The sequence below is a fragment of the Rattus norvegicus genome, chromosome 2 (genome assembly GCF_036323735.1).
Source record: "Rattus norvegicus strain BN/NHsdMcwi chromosome 2, GRCr8, whole genome shotgun sequence".
In the NCBI taxonomy this organism is placed as follows: Eukaryota; Metazoa; Chordata; class Mammalia; order Rodentia; family Muridae; genus Rattus; species Rattus norvegicus.
Window position 1 is genome coordinate 45,243,033 of NC_086020.1, and position 14,377 is coordinate 45,257,409.

General features: G+C 44.0%; 1 long non-coding RNA gene across 1 annotated transcript in view; it reads left to right on the plus strand.

Annotated features, from left to right (window-relative positions):
• Positions 1-1,009: 1,009 nt before the first annotated feature.
• Positions 1,010-14,377, plus strand: part of LOC134485837 (uncharacterized) — a 39,659-nt gene continuing 26,291 nt past the window's right edge. Inside the window, exon 1 of the long non-coding RNA XR_010064080.1 lies at positions 1,010-14,312. This is a non-coding gene — a long non-coding RNA (uncharacterized LOC134485837). The remainder of the gene's footprint in view (positions 14,313-14,377) is intronic.

The following is a 14,377-nucleotide window of genomic DNA, read 5'->3' on the forward strand; positions in this document are numbered from 1 at the left end:
AATCTTCTGGAAACAGCTCAATTCTTGTCATCTTAGAACTTGCAAATTGGCATTAGCTATTTCAATATTGTGGTTTCTTAAGGTATGCAGAGCTTTGGAATCATCTGTAGGAAGAGATTAATTTCCATTTGAGCTGTAATCATAATAGAAAGCAAAATATACCCCCTTAGAGGAGCTGTTATATATCTAATCATTTCCCCTGGAATGAACAACATTCGCAAGAGAATTTGAACTTTTAATCAGTTCATTGTTAATTCCTCAAATGGTATATCTAATGATACATTATTTAAGAAAGACGCTGTCTGGACTTTTGGAACTTGTGGTGGTTTGAATGAGACTGTCCTTCCTAGGCTCACATGTGTGAAAGCTCCTTACACAGTTGGTGGAATTGTTTGGGAAGGATTAGAGGCTGTGGCCTTGTTGGAGGAGGTGTGTCACTCGGAGTGGGCTTTGAGGTTTCAGGAGAACATGCCATTTTCAGTTAGATCTTTCTTTTTCTGACTCCGGTTGTTGTCTTAATATATAAACTCTTCGCTACTGCCACTGTGCCATGCCTGCCTGCCTGCTGCCATGCTCCTAGCCATGATGGTCATGATTCACCCTGTGGAATTGTAAGCAAGCTCCTAATTAATTGCTTTTTTAAAAATAAGTTGCTTTGGTCATGGTGTCTTTACACAGCCATAGAAAAATAACTAAGGCAGAGCTGAATTATACTGGAAATATTTTACTTAATAAGTAGATGGGAATGAAGAAATTGAGTTGAGATATTTCCTATCATTTTTGAAAATGAATCTAAATTCCAGTTCAAATCAAGTGGGAAGCATACATTTTAGTTTCTAGAATCTAGAATCTCATTGAAGACTCTCATAGTCTAGCCTTGGAACTGGGGCATGAGCCTGTCTCATCATGTGGGCTCATTAAAGGGCCTCCCAGATCATTTTGATTTGATTGGAACTGCACGAAAGTTTAAGCTCTTGTAGTTCTTAAAGATGAGAATGTAAGACCTAGAGCGAGGTGAGGAGACTAGAGCGTTTCTGGCTTGTGATGTTAGACGCATCAATATGACAAGCCAAAAACAGAGTTTTCAATGTAGCTCTCTAGTTAAAGCTCTACGTCCTGTTATTCTATTGGAAAAGAAGTTGTGCATTGGATCATTGGATGAGTCCTGATGTTATTCTCGAATTACATCCTTTACTTTCATTCATTTTTAGGTTTGTCCATAAACAGTGTCTCTGAGCCCTAATTTCTCAGTTGTGAAATGTCCAAAACAACAGCGTATGATATGGTTTTATGGTGACTGATGAGAAAATGTGCAAGTCACCTGTTAATAGAGGTCATTATCTCCGTGTCCTTAGTAGAAAGTCAGTAGCATTAAGAACTCGTGTACTTCATCATTCAGTGTACCTCCCCAGGTATCCCAGTCTCTTGTCTGTCATGCTTTCTCATTGCCAAGCCTCTTTTATGTGTGTTCTCTTCAGCCTCATTCTTCTCTGCTTGATCTGGTGTTCAACCCCTAATACCTAAATCTCCTACCTTAGGCTTTTCTATACCACCCGACTTTAACCCACCCGCCACCCCAGCCAAATAACTTCTTTTCTGAAACACTTTCTTATTGTCCGAAACAATTCAGGTATGTAGGTTACTTCTAAAAAGACTTGTAAATAACTATTTTCTCTAAAGAAAGAAAAAGCCAACACCATTCCCTTTCAGTTCTTGATCATGATTAGTTTTTTTAAAAAAACACTATCTGGAACAGAGAAATGGTTCAGTGGTAAAGAACACTCACTGATCTTCCAGAGGACCCTGACTTGATTTCCAGCCCTCACATGACAGCTCACAACCATCTATAATGCCTGCCCCAGGGGTTTGATTCTGTCTTCCAGTCTCTTTAGGCACTGAATGCACATGCTACACAGACATACCTTCAGGCAAAACACCCACACATGCAAAATAAAAATAAATAAGCATTTGCAAATATGCATTCTGTAAATAACCACATCGAAGGCACTCACAGACTAGTGTGGTATATGAGAAAAGTGCAGAGAGAGCAGTTTCTGTCCAGCTCTGACGATCTCCCTCCTCTGCCTGGGTACATTTATTTCTCAAGACCTCAGTTTCTTTATCTATAAGATGAGGCAGTTGGAGAGATAATTCTTGAGATTCCTTCTGGTTTTAGGAATACCCTGTGAATTAGTATCTCTATCAAAGGGAAATGGCCTTCTAGTACTGGTTAGTCAGGGAGTGCAGCTGACCACAGACGGATGCTCAGATTGTCCCCGTAGTTCCTTGTTGGAGAGAAGGAGCATAGACTAGCTCACAGCAGCATGGGTGGGGACATTTCTGCTGGTGGGTTGCTACCCTCTCTTCTGCCTTCTCTAGTCCTTGGGCCTGCTGGTCTTCAGCTGCACGGTGCTCTTAGATGGCTTCCTTGTGTGTCCTTGGTTGGCCTCTCCTTGGGTTGTGAGATGGCTGGGGGTTGGGGGGTAAATATTTCATCTCTATCCTGAAAGAGAGTAGCTCTATGTGTGTTAGAAGCAGAACATAGATTAAGCAGACCATAGATTTCTCTCCGCTATGGGGAAAACCAGGAGCAGTCTCACCAGGCAAGCGATCCAACCAAGGGCTTTGTTAGCCTCCCAAGGGTTGGGGCAGGGGGCACCCAGGGAATTCAGAAACAGGCATGTATAGAGAAGTGTTCTTATTTGTCTCTTGCCAGTTTTGTTTTTTAGAGTACGGAAAAGGCATGCTGTCCTCCTTAATGACAGCGGTCTGAGGAGCTGGGACAGAAGGTGCTGTGTTAAAAGGTTAATGTGAAACCTCGCTGTATGCTGAGCACTTAAGGCACCGCTAATGGGAACTTTCCAGGGAGAAGGGTGGGTGTTATTAACATGAAAATATGTATGAGGATCCTGAATGAAGGCTTTATATGATAGAGTTGGAAGATTATAGGACCCCCGGCTGTTGGAGGAGGGTGGGGAGGGCGGAGAATGGCTCTGGGAGGCAGACAGAGAGAAGGAGGGAGGAAGAAAGCCTTTGTGGGCTGCCTGTTTCAAGGGTCTAGAAGGAAGGTTTGGGGGATACTTAGTAAAATAAGAGACGGAAGAGCGGTAGCAGCCTGAAATTTTAAGTAGGAAGTACTAAGGTTCGTTTTTAAAAAAAGAAATAATTTTCGAGGGTGAGGCTCCTCTGGGAGGGAAACGTGGAGAAATAATTGTCTTTGAACTCGAGCCAGGCTGATCCAGTGAGCCACGCTGCCTTCCTTGAACTTTTGCAGCTAAGGCCCCCGGCTGCTCAGGCTGGACAGGGCTTGGAAAATGACATTGCTTTTACAAAACAGCTAGGACAGAGCATTCCCAGCCACAGGTTCTCAGACGGGCGCTGCAGTCCCAGCCGGCTCTGTCTGGTAACTGCTCTTTCCCTGCCCTGTTTCCCGTGGATGTGTCTACCTGGGCCTAACAGCCTCCATCTTGGACTAATCCTGCCAACATCTGACTGGGTGACAGATGCTATGCACATTTCAGAATGGACCTCTGAGTGGTGAAATACTGTCCCCACTCCATGAACGAGGAAACCGAGGCTTGGAGATTAGATTGTCTTTTTTTTCTCTTCTTATCCCGGACATGACTCAGAGCCAGGGTTTAATCCAAGCAGTTTACTGCCATATACCCAGTCTCCCACACTGTTACTCGATCCTGCACCTGCTTCCCCATTATTTTTTACCTCTTTTTTATTTTTATTTGTTTATTTATTTATTTTATATATGAGAGTACACTGTCAATGTCTTCAGACACACCAGAAGAGGGCATCAGATCCCATTAGAGATGGTTATGAGTCACCATGTGGTTGCTGGGAATTGAACTCAGGACCTCTGGAAGGGCAGTCAGTGTTCTTAACCACTGAGCCATTACCTCTTTGTCTGTCACTCAGATTATAACTATTCTGGAATGGGCCTCCGGCCTGTTCTATGATCAGGCTAGACATTGAAGGCCTTCAAAATGGTCTGCCCTCTTCACTTTCTTTGCTGATGCTCAAGGGTCTGCCTGGTTCCCTGGTCTTGCTATTTTATATTTTATGGACCTGTTGCTAATGTAGAACCATGGCACTTCCCCGAGGTTTCCTTTAGTACCACAGGTTGCCCCAGGTTCTACAGAAAAGTGGGATTCTCTGGGCACCGTGGCTGCTAACAGACAGGAAGTGAATTTTGGGGAGAGGAGATGTGCATGGAACATTGATACTGATTAGTGTGGAATCAGGCCCTTGGTAGTCTCAGAAAGAGATGAGTCTATAGGTTTGACTTTTTAGATGAGGCCAGGGGTGAAAAAATATTGACCTTCGGGATGTCCAGGCCAACTGGAGGAATTATGGCTCAGGATTTGGAAGGCTCTTGTTGCACATTTTGCCCTCTTAGGAATGGACCAGTATCTCCCTGGGCATAAAATAAGACAGTACGCAGGCAGATACACAATATTTACGTCTGAGAAAGAAAGGAGTCTTTCATGTCCCTTTGCCTGTCTGTATGTTAAAGAGTCTAAATCTGATTGGAGAAGAGTCACAGAGTGGTCACTGACCTGGAGGAAGAGAAAGCAGAATACTGGTCTGAAAGGTTCTGTGGGCCAGGGCTGTCTAGGGAGAAGGGTAGATCTAAGAGGCTTTTCTGGAGTGTAGGACACTCTTCCTCAGCCCCACCAAGGACAGTAGCAGGTGTGGAGTAGAGCTGTATATGCTGAAAATGGAGAACGGCAGCTCTCCGGAGCTCAGAGGACTGTGAGTGAGTCCCAGGCATCAAGCATCCAGCGTCTTACAATGTTGATGTTCGTTTGCTTTGCTTTGATTGTTACTCCACTTCTTCCCAGAAGCATGAATGATGGAATGGGGTGTATGGTGTATGGACACAGCCCGTATAGGAGTGGTTTGTTATCCGGGCTGATGCTATTGGCAACAGACTCCGGGCTTAGCAGAGCTTTAGAGAAGCATATATGCTATCTTCACAGTTGTCTATTGTCAGATGACGGCTGGACATTTCCTTGTCTACCACTTCACCTTTGATAGAAGACTTTCAAAATGCCTAGAACATGTGCTATCTGGACCCCTATGTATTTAACATTGTCACGGAGGCAGGAAAGTATAAAATCAACCTGCGATGCATAGAACGGCCTGCTAAAAGAACTCAGAAGGCTGTGAGAGGATGCGATAGGGACCAACGGTGTCCCCTTAGAGTCCCCTGGAACTCGCCGAGCTCCTGTTAGATTCCTTGTGTGTGATTTACATAGCAGAGGCAATCTGGTGTTCTGGGTAGATCTATTGGCCTGTGTCAGATCTGAATTCTGATTATATTACATTTCCCTACCATACGTCTTAGCAAGATACTTATCTTAGTCCCTGTGGGATGCTGTAACACAATACCTTAGACTACAAAATCAACGGACAATGGACATATATTGTTTCCCTCTCTGGAAGGTAGAAAGTCACAGATGGCTGTACCAGCAGATTGGGTATCTTGTGGGGGCTGGTTCCTTCAGTTGAAAAGGGACAAGGGTGTGTCCTGGGGTTTCTTTTTTCCTTTTCTTTCCCTTTTCTTCTTTCTTTTCCCTTCCTTACCTTTTCCCTCCCCTGGTCCATTTCCTTACCCTCCCTCCACGCTTTCCCTATGCAGCCCTAGAAAGCCTTAAACTCATGATGAAGTCCAAGCTCTCTCAAGCTTACGATGGGATTCCTACCCCAGTCCCAGTGCTGTAATTACCTTCATGGCCTACTCTGCCTGGCTTCCTCGGGCTGATTATCTGACACAATCCCCTTCCTGAGGGCTGTGCTCTTAGCACTCAATCACTCCTTTAACAGCTCCACCTCTCAGTCTATCACGTTGAGTGTTAGGTTCGAACATTTGCATTTTGAGGAGGTATCCTCCTTGGGGCAATCATTAACTCTTGACCACCCTAAGCTTTTGCCATCTGGGAAGGGTTACTAAAAGCTTCTTGAAGATGTTGGCGTGGACTGTCCCAACCAGGCAGAGTACTCAGCTCTGTGGCAGTGATAAGAAGCTAACAGATTTGGCTTCCCCAGAGTAATATACCAGAGGAACATTTGGGGAAGTCACTGCTGTCTAAATGGTTTGGTCAAAGTCCCAAACAAGCTTGGGCTAAGACGTCAGCGTAGGAAGGTATGAGTGACCTTCCCTGGTGACACGGAAGTAGCATTCATTTTTTCCCCCTCCACTCATGTATGACTTTGGTAGAGTGTAGAAAAAAAATGATGTTTATTATATTTCGTTCTTACCTTTCTCAGGAGCCTGTTCCGAATTTGTTGTTGATGACATTCCTTCTAGAGATCATGTCCCTATGTGTTCTAAAGAACTGCCCTGAGGTAGGGCGTGAGGCTCCCTAGTTAAACTTCTTGAGTCATCCTGGCGATGGGTGGATGCTATTGGCACAATCCTAGATTAGAAGTAAATCAAGCTGTTTCTGATAACTTTTGCTATGTTTAACATAGAATAGCCATTTCCCTACAGTTTGCTGGGTAGGGTACTGAACCCAGAGGATCTGACTAGGGAATGAGCAACCTGAGTGCCCTTTCTTTTTAAGAAATGTCACTAACATCTTTTGGAAACATCAGGAATGTGATTGCTGGAAGTCAGGGATGGGCATGAAGAGTCAAGATTTAATTCTAAGTTTAGAGTTCAGCCATTTTCCTACATCATGAGTTGGCATAGTATTAAAAAAAATGGCTGATTCAGTAACTAGACAGCAGGTTGGTATTATACAACTGTTTTGGTTAGAGTGAACTGACAAGGAGTTGGACCCCCAGGAGGAGAGAAGTTACTGCCCCACAAAGCCCAGGTAGATGCTGCTAAATGTTTGCTTAGTGAGCTGTTCTGACGTTTGGCTTATGTCCCCTCACTCCAGGTAAAGCATGGATGTTCAATAATCAGAATTCCCGGATAAAGGGCAAAGGCGATGAAGTGGACTATGGGACTACCAAGTATAGCCACAGTTAGCTCTGATCAATGGCTATATACATTTGGGGTCAGATGATAATACATAATTACAAGGTTTCTACGTTGTTAGTTATCGAGCCTGACATTCTAATTTTAGCCCCAGTCTTTCCAGTACAACTAAAACAACTAGTCCAGTACTTTGTTTCTAGATAAAACAGGTTTTTTTTAGGAGTCTGCTGTCACATTATTATACAAGAGTGATAAAGACTGATACTGTGGGGTGCTTCATGAACTGAGCTCCACTTGGTCTGAGAAGCAACCATCTACTGCCCGTGTTTGCTCTGCAGATTTGCCCTTGACATCAGAAACGGTGGTTGTGTCCTTGTTACCTTCCTGTGATGACAAAGTTTATGGTGACTTGACCTGGCTTCTGGTTTTGAAAGTGATCATTTTTAATTAAGTAGACACTCACTGGCCTGAGGGTATTTTCAGTGTCTGTCTACTGTTTGCTGAAGCAAAACAGAAAGGGAGAATATACCAAAGTAACAAACCCAGTCACTGTGTCTGCTATGACAGGGTTTATCTCTGGGTGAGGAAACTACGGAGGAAGGGCAGTATGGAGCATAGTAGGTCTGAGCGCCTACTATGAGCACTGTGATAGGAAGTGGATAAGGAAGTGTAACAAAAGTTTCTGTTTTGCTTGACTGTGCTGGCTGGTCTTACTTATGTCAACTTGACACACAAACCAGTTGTCTGAAGGAGGGAACCTTAATTGAGATAAGATGCAGCTCTAAGGCATTTTCTTAATTAGTGATTTATGGGGGAGGGTCCAGCCCATTATGGATGGGGCCATCTCTGGCTTGGTGGTACTGGGTTTTATGAGAAAGCAGGCTGAGCAAGCCAGGGGAAGCAAGCCAGTAAGCAGCACCCTCCATGGCCTCTGCACCAGCTCCTGCTTCCAGGATCCTGACCTGTTTGTCCTAGTCTGGCTTCCTTCAATGATGAAGACTGACTGATCTGGAAGTGTCCGCTAAAGAAACCCCTTCCTCCCCAACTTTCTTTTTTGGTCATGGTGTTTCATCACAGCAACAAAAACCCTACCTTAGACAATGACCTTAGAGCCTGGGCAGTGAGGCACTGTATGCATGTCAGAGGCAGAGGTCTCTATGAGTTGCTCTGTGAACAGGGTCTGCGTGAATGATGCACACATAAGGTCCTAGAAAATCAAAGTCAGGATCATCTCACAGGAACTGCAGGGCTTAAGTAGTCCAATGAAGGATGACTGCAAAAAGACGAGAGATCGAACTTCCTAGGCATGCTTTGTAAAACTTAGTATTGTCTGGAAATCTAACCAAATGAATTCACCCTGTTAGAAGTGGCCAGCAGGAAGGAAGTCTCGTCTTTGTGCCCAGGGTTGTTTTCCGTTGTTTTCCTGACAGGAAAATAGTCTGCCACCTCCTTTGCTTTGCCTAATGATGACATCACCTCCACAGCTGAGGGCTCAGGTGTCTTTGGAGGTTTTGTTAATACTGTCCTACAGACAGGGTGGGAAATTGGAACTCTTACTGTGCACTTGACAGAAGTCTCCTCCCTTTCCAGAGGCTAGTTCCACTAGAAATGGCACCATTTCTTTGTTACTCTTGGGTAGAAAACTACATGTAGATGGTGTCTTGAGAGTGATAACAAGTTTATCTGAAGAGAAGCTGTCCATGAGTCTAACATCAAATTGTCCCTGTGTCTTAGTTAGGGTTTTACTGCTGTAAACAGACACCATGACCATGGCAAGTCTGATGAGGACAACATTTAATTGGGGCTGGCTTACAGGTTCAGAGGGTCAGTCCATTACCATCAAAGTGGGAAGCATGGCAGCATCCAGCAGGCATGGTGCAGGAGGAGCTGAGGGTTCTACATCTTCATTCGTTGACCGCTAAAAGAAGAATGGCTTCTAGGCAGCTAGGATGAGGATCTTAAAGCCCACACCCATAGTGACACACTTCCTCTAACAAGGCCACACCTACTCCAACAAGGCCATACTTCCTAATAGTGCCACTCCCTGGTCCAAACATATTTAAACCACACCCTGTCTCGGGTTTTCATACATAGTATGCTTTAGTTGCCTATAACTGTGTTTGCTCGTCTCTTCTGAGCGTCACCTCTGCTGGGTGATGGGGACTACCGTGGGTTTTAATTTTCAGGATACCTATCTCAGAATTCCCACTCGCTTCAGTTTCCTACCTTTACCCTGTAAGAACTGAAATTTCTCATCCTGGAAATATATATCTATATATCTATATAATCTATATATCTATAATCTATATATATTCTCTATATATCTTGCAAATACATATATAATTATATATATATATACATATGCATGTGTATATGTATGTGGTATGCATGCATGTGTGTATGTATGTTCACATGTATGCAGGCACACTTTTTCTGAGGTCTATGTTCTTTAGCACTGGGAAGCTGGCTAGGTTTCTGAGACTAGGCATGATTTCCCTCCTGTTGAGTGGTCCTTAAGTCCAATGTGACAGCTGTTGGTTGCCACTGACACATGATTACAACTTATTATACCTTTGTGCATATCTTGCGGTGCTGGTCATTGCTATGATTCGGAGATGTGGCAGCTGGGTCGGACTGTTTAATTACTTTCTTCCCTTGGCAGCTTGCACAATATTTTTTGGGACCGTGGAGGCTAGACTGCAGGAAAAAGGCCTTTAGGTCAATCCAGATCAAAACACTGTAATTCTAAATCCCAAGTATATGATGTTTTCAGCAGTAGGGGTCTACCCCCGATCCTGGAGAGGCAATGGTGGGTTACAGCAATGGTCTATGTTGTTTGGATGACCCTGACTGACCATTTGAAGGGAGTTTTCTTGTGCCTAGAATTGGGAATTTGTCAATTTAAGTGGTTTAACTTACTTTAAGGTCACACACACACACACACACACACACACACACAGTGTATGATATTAGTGAAGTAGAGAATTGAAACTTTATCAAGCAACAGTGGTGTTATTGGTCCCTTGACCTTATCCTTTGGTTTTACCCTCCCCCTCCCTCCCTCCCTCCCTTCCTCCCTTCTTTCCCTGTCAGTTGCTCTGACTGGTAGGGCATGAGCTGGGCTTCATAGCCCCTGCAGTGGCCAGTGTACAGACAGCTGTTTTAAGTGCAAATTGAGCTCTTGCTGGGTAACTGCCTATAACAAGCAACGAATGCTTGCCAGGTCCTTAAATTTTTTTTTCTTTTCTTTTTTTCGGAGCTGGGGACCAAACCCAGGGCCTTGCGCTTGCTAGGCAAGCGCTCTACCTCTGAGCTAAATCCCCAACCCAGGTCCTTAGATTTTTGCTGTTACTCTTTCATTTATTTCTCTAGGTCTTATCTTTTCAGTTCCAGGTTTCTTGTTTTTAATTCAGTTCCTTTTATGTTTTCAAAAGTCTGAGAATGCCACTTACTTGGAGGAAGTGGTGAAGCACCCCTGTGTCTTCTTCCTTCTTATCCCCATGTGATGCCTCTCCAAACGATTGTACGGGAATCGTTTGCTCATCCACTGTTGCGACGCTGGGGATTAAATTCAGGGCCTTCTGCGTATGGGAAATTTCTCAACATAATTTTATTTTCTGAATAATGTCCGGCTCTGTGTTTCTCAGCAACTGTTTTTCTTTTCTTTTTCTTTTTCTTTTTTCTTAACGAAGATAAAATGCTTTAGAGACTCGATTACAATAATGACATAAGTTAGACATCCCAAGGGAGAGAGTTCACAAAGAGACTTCTCCAGTGGCGGAAGGGCAAGCCTATAACTGACCCTCATGCTTTGTTCTCTTCATGGGAAGGTTGATTTTAAAAATGTGCACAGAGCTTAGCGACTATTACAGAATACGATAGGCTCCAGGGTGTCAGTGAAATAGTATATCCTGGCTACATGGTGTTGGCAAGTCAGGTGGAATGCATCAGAAAGGGTACGACTGAGGATGTGCATTCACAGGTAGATGTGGGTGTCGCATAAGGTCTGTCTGGTGAGCCTGGGCCAAGATCCCCGACTGCAGAACAGAGTTGGGAGAACCTGGAGAGGGGGTGGGTTTTACTGAAGGAGTGAGGCACAAGGACGTGTGAGCCAGTTTGCACACAGCACAGAAAAACCTGATAGAACAATGACAGGCCTTGGAGATTCCAGAATTTAGAGTTCCTAAATCGGTCACTGTGGAAGAGAGACAACTCCTTTACTATTCCCTCCAAAGTAGGAGAGCCCTTACCGTGAGGAGAGGGATGGAAAAGCTTGAAAGGTCAGGGGCCACTTGGTTGGGTACCAGCAGGCTGAACTCTTGTGGGCACGGCAATAGCAACAGAACTTCTATTTGGTGTGGCGTCTCCAAGCGCCAGTGTCTAAGTACAGGACAGCCACACCCCTGAGCCACAGATGCCATCTGGGCACAGGACAGATGGGCAACCCTCCTAATCTCCATGCCTTTCAGGGCCTTGTCATTAACAAAAGCAGGGCTTTTGTTCAAACTTTTGCTCTTTGGGAGTGACTTTTGGGTTTGTTGTTGTTTAGTTTTGAAATTGTAAAATAAAGGGTCAAACATTTAAATGGAAAAAAGTTAAAAGACAATAACCAAAGATTGCTAAGATCCTAGAAGAGTCCTCTATTTCGTAAGCTGGAATCTAAATTATGACTTCTTTATCCCCGGCCCTCCAATCGCTTCAGACTCTGTGCTAATTGTTTCCTTGATTTCCTTACAGGTTTTTACTCTTTATGTGGGCATTTCTAAACAATGCTGGTGATTGCTACTTACTCCCCTCTTGCTATAACATTTCCTGTGTTTCCCCACGTCTTACTTTCCTTTTTCACTTGACATGCTGTTTATTAATAATTTCCTTGCTGTATGGTTCTCTGTTGTGGATTTTACCACAATGCAATGTGTTGATCCATTGTGCCCTCAGTAGACATTTAGGTCACTTCTGATTTGGTGTCATTATAGACTAGTATTGTCACCAAACATTCATATCCATACATGCTGGAGCACATGTGTACAGTTACTGGGAGGTTAAAAGCTAGGGACACTTAAGCTCACTCTTTGCTGGTTCCCAAGTGGGGCGTCCATTTTCTTCTATAAACAGTATTCCACAAGGGAGGCCAGGAGCTAAGAGCAAGATGGTGTCCTTGAGTCTTTTTTATGTTAAATGCACCCCAGTGCTTTGTTCTCATCCGTATGTATCTTGCTTTCTGGAGTCTACTTGCTTTTGTGCTGTGTTATAAAACAACGGACTTCACCGATTCCCATTCCAAAGTGCAAAAGAAATCTTGGCCTCCTGGCTCTCAAGCAACATCTTTGCTGAGGTCGATTTTAATAGAGCAACTCCAGCTTACGTTTTAAGCCAGATACTTTCTTAAGGATATTTTCATTACATAATGAAATAGAGGATTAAAAAAAATGGCCAAGCTATTCCCTCAGAGGCCTGCCTGTCCTTTTTATGATTCTGAATTAGCTTGACTTGGGTCTTGGTTGAAAGCAGGAGAATTATATAAGGGGATAGCTGAAAGTGATCGGATTAAAATATCTCACTAGCTCATGCTAGAGAGGACGAATGAGAACCTGGAGCGCTGTCCGAGGCATACGGTGGCGATCCCTCTAGAACTCGACACGCTTGGATGTCAACCGTGTCTCAGGCAGGAGACCGCAGCGAAGAGGTTCAGAGGGTACTCGTGCTGTTACGAGTTCTCTCTGCCAAAGTGGCAAAATGTCAAAATGGAGACTTTCCACAATGTTGCCCTTTGCCAGAGGCGAAGACTGAAGCAATTGAGAGCTGGAGCAGGCTGGGCAGCCGGCAGGCCAATGCATGTAATGCATAGCATTAAAGATAGTTAGCACAAAGAAATGGTTGTTATTGTGCTTCGTCCAAGTTGGGCTCAGTAGCTAATTAAGTGTAAGCGCCTTCTCCCCCCCCCCCCGTGGTCATATGCAGTTTTTGAATTCTTCCACCACTAACTGTTTTAAAGAAGAAGTTAAATGCAGAATGCATTGAGTTTGGTAGAGAGTTTAAAGGTCTCCATTTTCCCACTAAAGCTATTTAATATCAGCTGTGGAGTGGGTGTGTGTATGTGTGTGTGTGGAGGGCTGTGACCTCCCTTATTTTTACAACCATTGCCATGATTTCATGGTACTGGCAGCAGTCGCCCAAAGGGAAGAAGGAGACTTTATTACAGTAATTATATGCCAGAATGTGGGTATTAAAACAGAAATACTTTTCTACTGATAATTAAATGTCAAAGGAAAAATGACTTTGCCCAACCAGCAGCCCTCCGTTGTGTTTCTAATACACTAATGGCCTCTGTGAAGACAAGGTGGTGTCCGTCGTAGGTTAGAGGTTCAGATCCCGTGTGGCCTTCGGCTTTAGTTTCAGGATGGTAAATAGAGCAGTTGGAGAGGCGGGACATGTCAAGACAAGGTAGGTTGATCTCCCCCCTCTCCCCGCCCTCAGTGTAAAGTCAGATATGTATTTACTTGAAAAGATGTGGCCATGGGATCTGCAGACAGGGTGTGGCCCTCCCATTGAATTACACTGCTGTTTCTGCGATCCTGTGGTGCCAAGGATCAAACTTGGGGCCTTGCACATGCTAGGCAAACAGGGATCCCCAGGCCATACCGGATCCTTTATCTCTTTTCTCTAATATGTTTTGGTGCATTTGCGAATGCTGGAAGAAAAAGAATATGGCTGGAAATTTATCCATAAATAGTGTTTTTCTGACTTATTTAAAAATGTAGTCCTAATAAGATAAAGAAGGGCAGATATGTACCAGAAGACACAATTTTTAAAATTAGCCCTATGCTGAAAAAAAAAAATAAGCCTGTGGCTACTAAGTTCTATTCATCAAACACTGATTGGAGACCAATACAGGCCTGAGATGGTGAGTGTGATCCCTATGTCAGAAGACTGCATCAGGCCGAGTTTGATTCACTCCGCCATTGAGTTCGGTTCGAGCACCAAAACAACTTGTGAGTTTCTTTGACCACCCTCAAATAGCTAAAAGGTACAATTCTTTCTAATCTTTGATATGAAGTGGGCACTTGGATCATTTTCTGAGGTGCTGATTAGCCCGCGAGGATAAACAGATATTTGTAGGAAACCAGTAGCAAACATCAGAGCAAATTTGAGAGTTCAGTCTCCATCAACTGAGAATCGAGACACGGTGCCCTGCTTGAACTTTTGGCCAGTTGGTAAGCCACCCAGACCATCTGAAAGCTATCCTGGACCTTTCTATAATACGTGCGTTTGATTCGGATACAAATGCTTGAGGTTGATTTTCAGTTGGAGTTTCAGCCTGTACTGTTTTCTTCGTGGTCATGTGGAAGGATCTGGTTCAGTATGTCTAGAGGTAAGTTAACGGTGGATTCTGAAGTGGGGAATACCTGCGGGAAGCCTTGGTCTGGGAAGCACCAG